The following is a 7,803-nucleotide window of genomic DNA, read 5'->3' as shown; positions in this document are numbered from 1 at the left end:
CAGAGCAATGGACCTTTGCCAGGTTAGTGTCCTCCAAGGAGCAGGGGGCTGAGAGGAGGCATGAGAGAGGAGTGTTGGGACTTACCTCCACCCACGCCCACGAGAGAGGAGCCACAGAGGGGCGGCTGCTCCCTTGGGCTTTTATAGGCCATCACTAACCCCCTCAGCTCATTCTTTCTCTATATTTGGAAAGAGAATGACCAACGCCACAAGCTGAGAACAAGCTCCTTCCACACGTATTTTTGGTTGTTGCCAAGGGAAAGGTATATATAGAAATGAGCAGGATCCATGACCATTTTCCAACTGTAGAAAGTTGGGAGTTTGAGATGCCTTTCTCTAAACTTGGGGTTGGTGCTTCCCCCACTGGATGCAAGGGAGCAGCCTCCCTGGGGAGGCCCCTAGCTCCCTTTCTCAGTTGTCACCTCCCTGAGCAGTTAGTTTCCCTCACCTCATGGGAAGAGGGGACATGCAACCAGGCAGTTTGATTAGGAATCTCATCGTAAGGAAAAACAAATATAATAGAGGATGAAAAAGTTGAAATCCTCTTGGAGGATTTCACAGAAATTTTTGTCACTACATAGGGTGCAGCAGAACTGTGTGATTGTAAAACTTATGCCAGGAATAATAACAATCATAGATAATAATAATAATTCCTGCTTCTTCCCCTTTTCCTCTTCTCCCTCCTCTTCTTTTTCACCCTGTAACTGTCTGTCTCATTAGTATCATTATTAACTAAATCCTTTCTTAAGCTCTTGTAGGACCAACAAGTAAATTAATGACAGGGAACTATGCCATCAGCCAGTATTCACAGTGACAGCTGCTTAAGGGCCCATTGTTACTGAGATATATTACCGAGTAGCAAAGACCAGCTGCTGGCCTGGATGGGAGGTCGTGGGGGAAGGTGGTGGCCTGCAGAGGAGGGGGAGCTGGACGGCTGTCTAACAAATGTGGTCATTTCTAAATCAGGATTGGAAAAATCAAGCCTTAAGAAAAGAATAAGGATATATTTGAAGCTTGTCTCCATTCCCACTCTACTTTTTATTTATTTTCCAACTGAGTCTTTGGGAGGGTGCTGCATGAGCATCCCATAGTTGTCCGTTCTAAAGAGAACATGTCCCACTTCAAAAAAAGACTGTCCCCTCCCACAGCACCCATATCCAGTTCAGATATACAGGCTTCTCAAAGAGCGGCGGGTGGGAAGGGTAAGCAGGACAGTAGTCCTCGTGGTGAGGGGGCATTTATTAAACACCCTCTGTATTCTTGGCTCCTATCCAGAGTACTTCAAGAAGACACAAAGGAAATGGAAAATGCGGGCTTTCTCCTGAATAGATTATATTGTAAATGATGAGTCAGGTGAACTATATAGACTCCCTTCCAAGATTTACGCAATTTCAGATCAAAGCAGTGCATGGTTATCAAATGCCAGTTCTGTAAACACCGGGCAAGATGAGTGGTTGCCAAGGGAGTAAGAAGGGCTGGCCCCATCTCACCCACCACTCTTTCTCCAATTTTATTTCAAATAGCTGTGCCTCTCTAGCACTGTCACTTCTTAAGGTCCATCTATGTCCTGGATGGAAGCTGTCTCCTGAGCTCTGTCCTGCCTTTCCAGGGACACATCAACCCTAGTTATCAGGCTATTGACTGCCTGCCCCTTTGGGAGACCTAGTCAGGACAGCCATGGGACAGGTAGATGTCACCTAGGAGAGTAGCAGTGTTAACAAGCCCCATTCAGCCAAGGGACAGTGCAAGGGGCCCTGTCTATATCTTGGGCAGTGAGTTACTCAGGGCAGGCCATGGGATGCTTGGAGGGTGGGGGTCTGCAGTTCCTTCTTTAACACCCAGATTTGTTGGGCAAGACGTTATGGACATGAAATATGGGCTAATTCTGCTTTTCCCTGTGTGTTTACCAGTTCATCTATCCATTTAACTACATCCATACTCTAGGAGTCTAAGAAATAACCTGTGCTTCTGAGTTTCTTGTAAGACAGAACCCATGTCATGTTACTGAACCTAGTGCAAACTTTAAATGCTGGTGGCTTCCCATCCCAGCTTTTCCAAAATTACCCATCCTTTCTTCCTTCTATCAAATTTCTTACCCTCAGCATGCAGATGTAAGGGAAACTAGGAGAAAACATGGCAGAGACATAGAACAGAATGTTCCGCTGGAAGATCTTAGATCACTTTTCTTCTGTGAGAAAATGGAGGATGGGGAGAGGGAGGAAACTTCCAGAGCCACAAAGAGAAGCATCAGGGATGGAACTCAACTCTATAGAAGACATCATGAGGAAGAAAGAAGTGAAGACAACTGCAGTATAAAATATATATATATATATATATATATATATATATATATATATATATATATATATATATATATATAAAAACTAGATGTCAGGAATCAAAGATCCGGTCATTTGGGAAATCATCTGTAGGAGAGGGGAGAACCACACAGTGGCAGTGGCTGTAGGTTTTGGCAGAAAAAACAGAGTCTGCTTGTGGCTCCCAGCTCCCCCACTGCTGAGCACTATTCTACTCAGTTTCCTCATCTGTGAAATGGGGAGGATACACCTGCCTCACAGACTAGTTATGTGTGTTCAATAGGATATTCAAATCTCAGGCCCACCATGCTGCATTTGGCACATCGATGTTTGACAAATATAAATTTTCTTTTCTTCCTGAAGGTATTATATCCCAGTATGAGTGGCTTTCTTCATAATAATCATGAATAGATTATACTGAATATGTTTTATTGCCATGTGATGAGATAAAGAGATAGTCATACATTTTTACCTTATTATTATTTTTTTAAAAGATGTCTATCCCAAGAGAAAATCCTGAAGAAGAGAACTTCTTGCTACTTCAAGAAGCAGCTTCAGGAGCAAACTGATACTCTCCTGGTGTGGAATTCTCCCTTTGATAAAAGGGGACAGATGACCTATTGGTATATTATTAGCTGCCTTTTGGGAACAGAAGGAGCCCTTGTCCTTTGAGCCATTCCACAGCCATAGCTAATCCCCAGGCAGAGCAGAGGGCTGCATTTATCCCCATGAGCTGCAAAAAAAAAAAATGTATCGTGTCTCAAGAATGCAGGCCCATTTGGGAAGCACCGAATGGAGCCCACTTTGCCCTTCCTGGCAGCTTCTTCCCTAGCTATTTTCCCTGTTTGATGTCTGGCTCCACAGCATGGACACAGGGGCTCCCAGCCAGGCAGCAGCATTCCCAGGCCCGCTCTCTGCCAGGGCATGAAGTCAGCATCAGTGGGCACATAACCTTCAGGATCAAATGCCTTCTCCATGTCCCACTGTGAGAGGGATTAGGTGTCACTGGATATGAGGAACTCGCTTATTCTGAGCCAAGATGGTTCCCTGGCACTGAGGTGTTAGGTAGGGGTCCTGAGCCAGTATTCAGAGCCCCAGAGAGAAGTTCCAACAGGGAGAGGCCATAAGTCTTCTTTTAGTTCAATTCAACAATAGGCATTACTCCGTATTTTTCTGTTATGAAAACTGTCAAACATACAGGTAAGTACAAAGCATAATAAACACACACTCATATCTAAATGAAACAACTGTTAGCACTTGGCCAACTTGCTTTGTCCCTCTCTCCCTTTGCTCCTGTCCCTCCATCTCACTCTCCTCTTGCTCTCACTCTCTTGTCCATCATCTTTGGCTATAGCAATTGTGAATAAATAGCAGATATTATGAAACCTCACCCTTAAATACTTCAGTGTGTATCTCCTAGAAATAAGGACGGTCTCCACAATGCCATATTCTCACTTAATCAAATGGAAAATAATTCCGTATCATTTCTTATGTAGTCCATACTCAAATTTCTCCAGTTCTTCCCACAAGTACATCACTGGGTTCATTCCTCCCCAGATTATGATTGAGTTTGGTTTTGGACATTATCTTGGTTTGCTTTGACTTTCCAGCTTCTTTTGGTCTAGAACATTCCTTCTGTATTGTTAATTTTATTTTTTAATAGCATAAACATTAAACTAAGCACTTCTTATGTGCCCAGTGAAGAACACGGAGGTCTCTGACTCTAGGGATGAGCAGAGGGTAAGACATTTACCCATTTCCAGTGTGTAGTACAAGGTCAAAAATGACAAGTGCCACCAAAATGCACAAATGCTATGGTGTTTGAATAAGGGAAAAATAACTTCCAGCTGGATACGGCGGATGAGGGCCCTGGGATCCTTTGTGAAGAGGCATTGGTCCTCCCTTATCCTTGGTTTCTCTTTCCATGGTTCAGTTACTCAAGGTCAACTTTGGTCTGAAGATATTAATGTGGCATGTGTCTGGATTCTTTCAAGGGAGAGTCCACATTCACATAATTTTTATTGCAGCATATTGTTATAGTCACTCTATTTTGTTAGTTATTGCCGTTAGTCTCTTACTGTGTCTCCTGTATAAATGCAACTTGACCACAGGTATGCATGTGCAGGAAAACAGTGTATCTGGAGTTTGATACTCTCCATGACTTCAGGCATCCCCTGGGGGTCTGGGAATGCATCCCACCTGGATGAGTGGGAACTACTGTGATATGAGAAAATGCAGTCGAGGGAAGGCTTTTGGTGAGGGGAGCAGCAGGGCAAAGACAAAGGGTGGATACTTTCAGGGAGTGAGAAAAGCCAAGTCCATAGGAAACAAGCATTTATTGATCTCTCAAAAGTTTTCTTTCCCTGGGACGGGGACCAGGTAGCTGAGAGGGCATAGAGGAGAGGGAGATATCCTTTTGGTTTTTTTTTTTTTTTACCTTCTCTTATAACTTTTGAAATATATGTTTGGTCTATGTGTTAGCTAGTCTAAGAATTTGTTAAGTTTTAAAAGATATAGTATGAAAAATGCCAATAAAATTAAAACGAGTTATCATGTCTGCCTTCAAGACATGATATAGCCTGTTATAAGAGGTTGCTAGTATTTCAAGGATAAAAATTGCTAGCTTTAAAAAAAAAATCTCTGCCAGGCACTGTTCTAAGTATTTTGTGAACACTAGTTCATCCGATGCTTATATAAACTCTGTGAGGAAGGTGACAGAGGTACTGTGACGAGCTGTGTTCCAGAAAAGGGGGCCAAGGCTGAAGACAGGGAAAGTAACTTGCTAAGGGCAGGCAGCTAGTATTAAAATTCAGTTCTATTTGATGTCAAAGCCGTGGTATGAACCACTTCATTAACTATATGAGAAGAGATCATGGGATGGATGGCTTGGGAATTATGATATTAGTTGGGAAGTTTGCAAGGTGGATCAGAGCAAACTTCTTGAAAACACCAGACCCCATTGGTAAGTGAGACACAGCTGAGGCTGAAGAATGACTAGGTAAGGTCACAATTCTGCACACCCTGGAAAACTTAAGGAGAGAACTAAGGAGGAGAGTGCCAATCAAGTTTGAGACATTCAGCTGGCGAAGAGAAGCTGCTCTACCGTGCCTAATTACTGGCAGCTACCATCGAAAGGCCTCATTAGACTCAGATGATTGATGGGCTCATGTGGTTGGCAGCATGAAGCAACATGACGGAAGCAGGGAAGAATGCTTTGAGTGGGACAGGAGAAGACAGGGATTCCAAGGGAAAGAAGGTTGCAAAGAGTCAGGCATGGCCCAGGGCCTCGCCAGGGGATTTAGAGATGGGACTGAAGAGTTTCCATGAGTCTGAATAATGTCAAGGAGAAGGAAGCAGATAACTTAGTTCACTGGCTAAATGCAGGGCATGGAAGAGAAAGATCAAAGATCACCAGGACATTACCAGAGGGATGGAATGGAGAACAAATGGCACTATGACAATAGTGAACACGGGAAAAAAAGTGACAAGTTTGGAGGGTTGGGGGTCAATTATCATTTAAATCATAACCTTTAATTTGAAGGTTGATGCTGACTTTTCATTTAAAGTAGTGTTTTTTAAACCCAGCTACATATGAGAATCACCTGGTGAGCTGTTAAAAAGAAAAAGCTTTGCATAATCAATTGGAAGATCAATTGTACCAATCAAAGCAACAAGATAAATTACTTACTTAAGAATAAACTTAGCTGGGCGCGCTGGTGCACACCTGTAATCCCAGCAGCTCAGGAGGCTGAGGCAGGAGGATTGAGAAGTCAAAGCCAGCCTCAGCAAAAGTGAGGTGCTAAACAACTTAGTGAGACTCTGTCTCTAAATAAAATACAAAAAAATAGGGCTGGGAATGTAGGTTAGTGATCGAATGCTCCTAAGTGCAATCCCTGGAACCACCTCACCCAAAACAAAAGAATAAACTTAACAAGTTATGTGCAAAACCTGAAAGTATTACTGAGACACGAAAGTGGATTTGTTCCTTGCTATCAGATAGGATGATTCAACAGAATAACAATGCTGGATATCCCCCCATTAATATATGAATTTAATGCAATCCCAAGAAAAATAGCAACATTTTTCCTCTCTGGTGCTAGAAAGTTGATTCCAAATTTCCTGTGTGTTTGGTAAGAAAATCGGAAGAGGAGCCACAGAGAGCATTCTAGCAGATACTAAAACATACTCTACAGTCTGTATCACGAAGACTGTTCTGTAGGTGCATGAAGAGAGACTGGCCAAACATGATATAAAGCCCAGAGAGAGGCTTTTCAAAAACCTATAGAAATACATATGGAAGTTTGACACATGAAAATAGCATCTTAAGTCAGTGAGGCAAAGAGGGACTTGTTAATAAGTGCTGGTGGCGTCACAGGAGTGAGTTGCTGAGGCTCCAAACCTCAGTTCCTGTGTTTGATTGAAAGAAAATTTAAAGTCAGAAACTAAAAGTTTTGCAAGAAAACTTTATTGTAAGTGAAAGTAAAGTAAGGCTCAAGCAAAGAACACTGAAGTGTAGAGGGCAAGAGAAAGAGAGAGGGAGGTGTGTCTGAGCAAAGAATGACAAAGGAAGTAATACTGTCTCCAAACTTATTACTGTTTGATGTTTGCCTTGAGAACTAGGGACCACCTTCGGCACTCTTGGCCAATCAGGTGTTCAACTAACTCTTCTTCACAGTCAGGGGTGGAGTTTTGTTTTGTTTTGTAATACCGGGGATTGAACTCAGGGGCATTCAACCCCTGAGCCACATTCCCAGCCCTATTTTGTATTTTATTTAGAGACAGGGTCTCCCTGAGTTGCTTAGTGCCTCTCTGTGGCTGAGGCTGGTTTTGAACTCATGATCCTCCTGCCTCCGTCTCCCAGGCTGCTGGGATTACAGGCGTGGGCCACTGCGCCTGGTGGGTAGTAGAGTTTTTGACCCCAATTATTCCTCTATGGAACTGTCATTGTGGTGGCCATCCTATTAGGGTGGCTTCATCTATAAGTCAATCCTATGTTAATGTGGGTCCTGGGGTTAGTGGCTAGTCTAAAGCTACCTTAGTGCATCTGTGTTCCTAGAGAAACCTCCTTTTTGAACTATATGGAGACACCTATGGCTATAACTCTAATTTTACCCTGACCTCAGTGGACCCTATCAAGAGTAAGTTCCGTTAATTCTTTCCTCTTGGATTCCCCCAATTAGCTCCTTTTGTTTCTGTTTGCTTACTCTCAAAGTCTGTGTATACACATTTTTCTATACACAGGCTATCTTCTATAAGTTACTTTCCCAACTGCCTTAGCAGTAACTTAAAGAAAACCTTAAGAGTAAATTAAACCTTGACCTTGTTACTCATTCCACTGCTCATTACTAACTACCACCTAAGAGTGGGACAACCAGATGGCCATTTGGAAAAAGATAAATTGGGATCATACTTCAAACCATATGTCAGATTAAATAACCAGTGTTATCAGATCCAAATGTAAAGAAATGAAACAAGTACTATGAAA

Source organism: Marmota flaviventris, chromosome 17 (assembly GCF_047511675.1).
Source record: "Marmota flaviventris isolate mMarFla1 chromosome 17, mMarFla1.hap1, whole genome shotgun sequence".
NCBI lineage: Eukaryota > Metazoa > Chordata > Mammalia > Rodentia > Sciuridae > Marmota > Marmota flaviventris.
The sequence above is the reverse complement of the archived record's forward strand: the minus strand, read 5'-3'. Positions refer to the sequence as shown.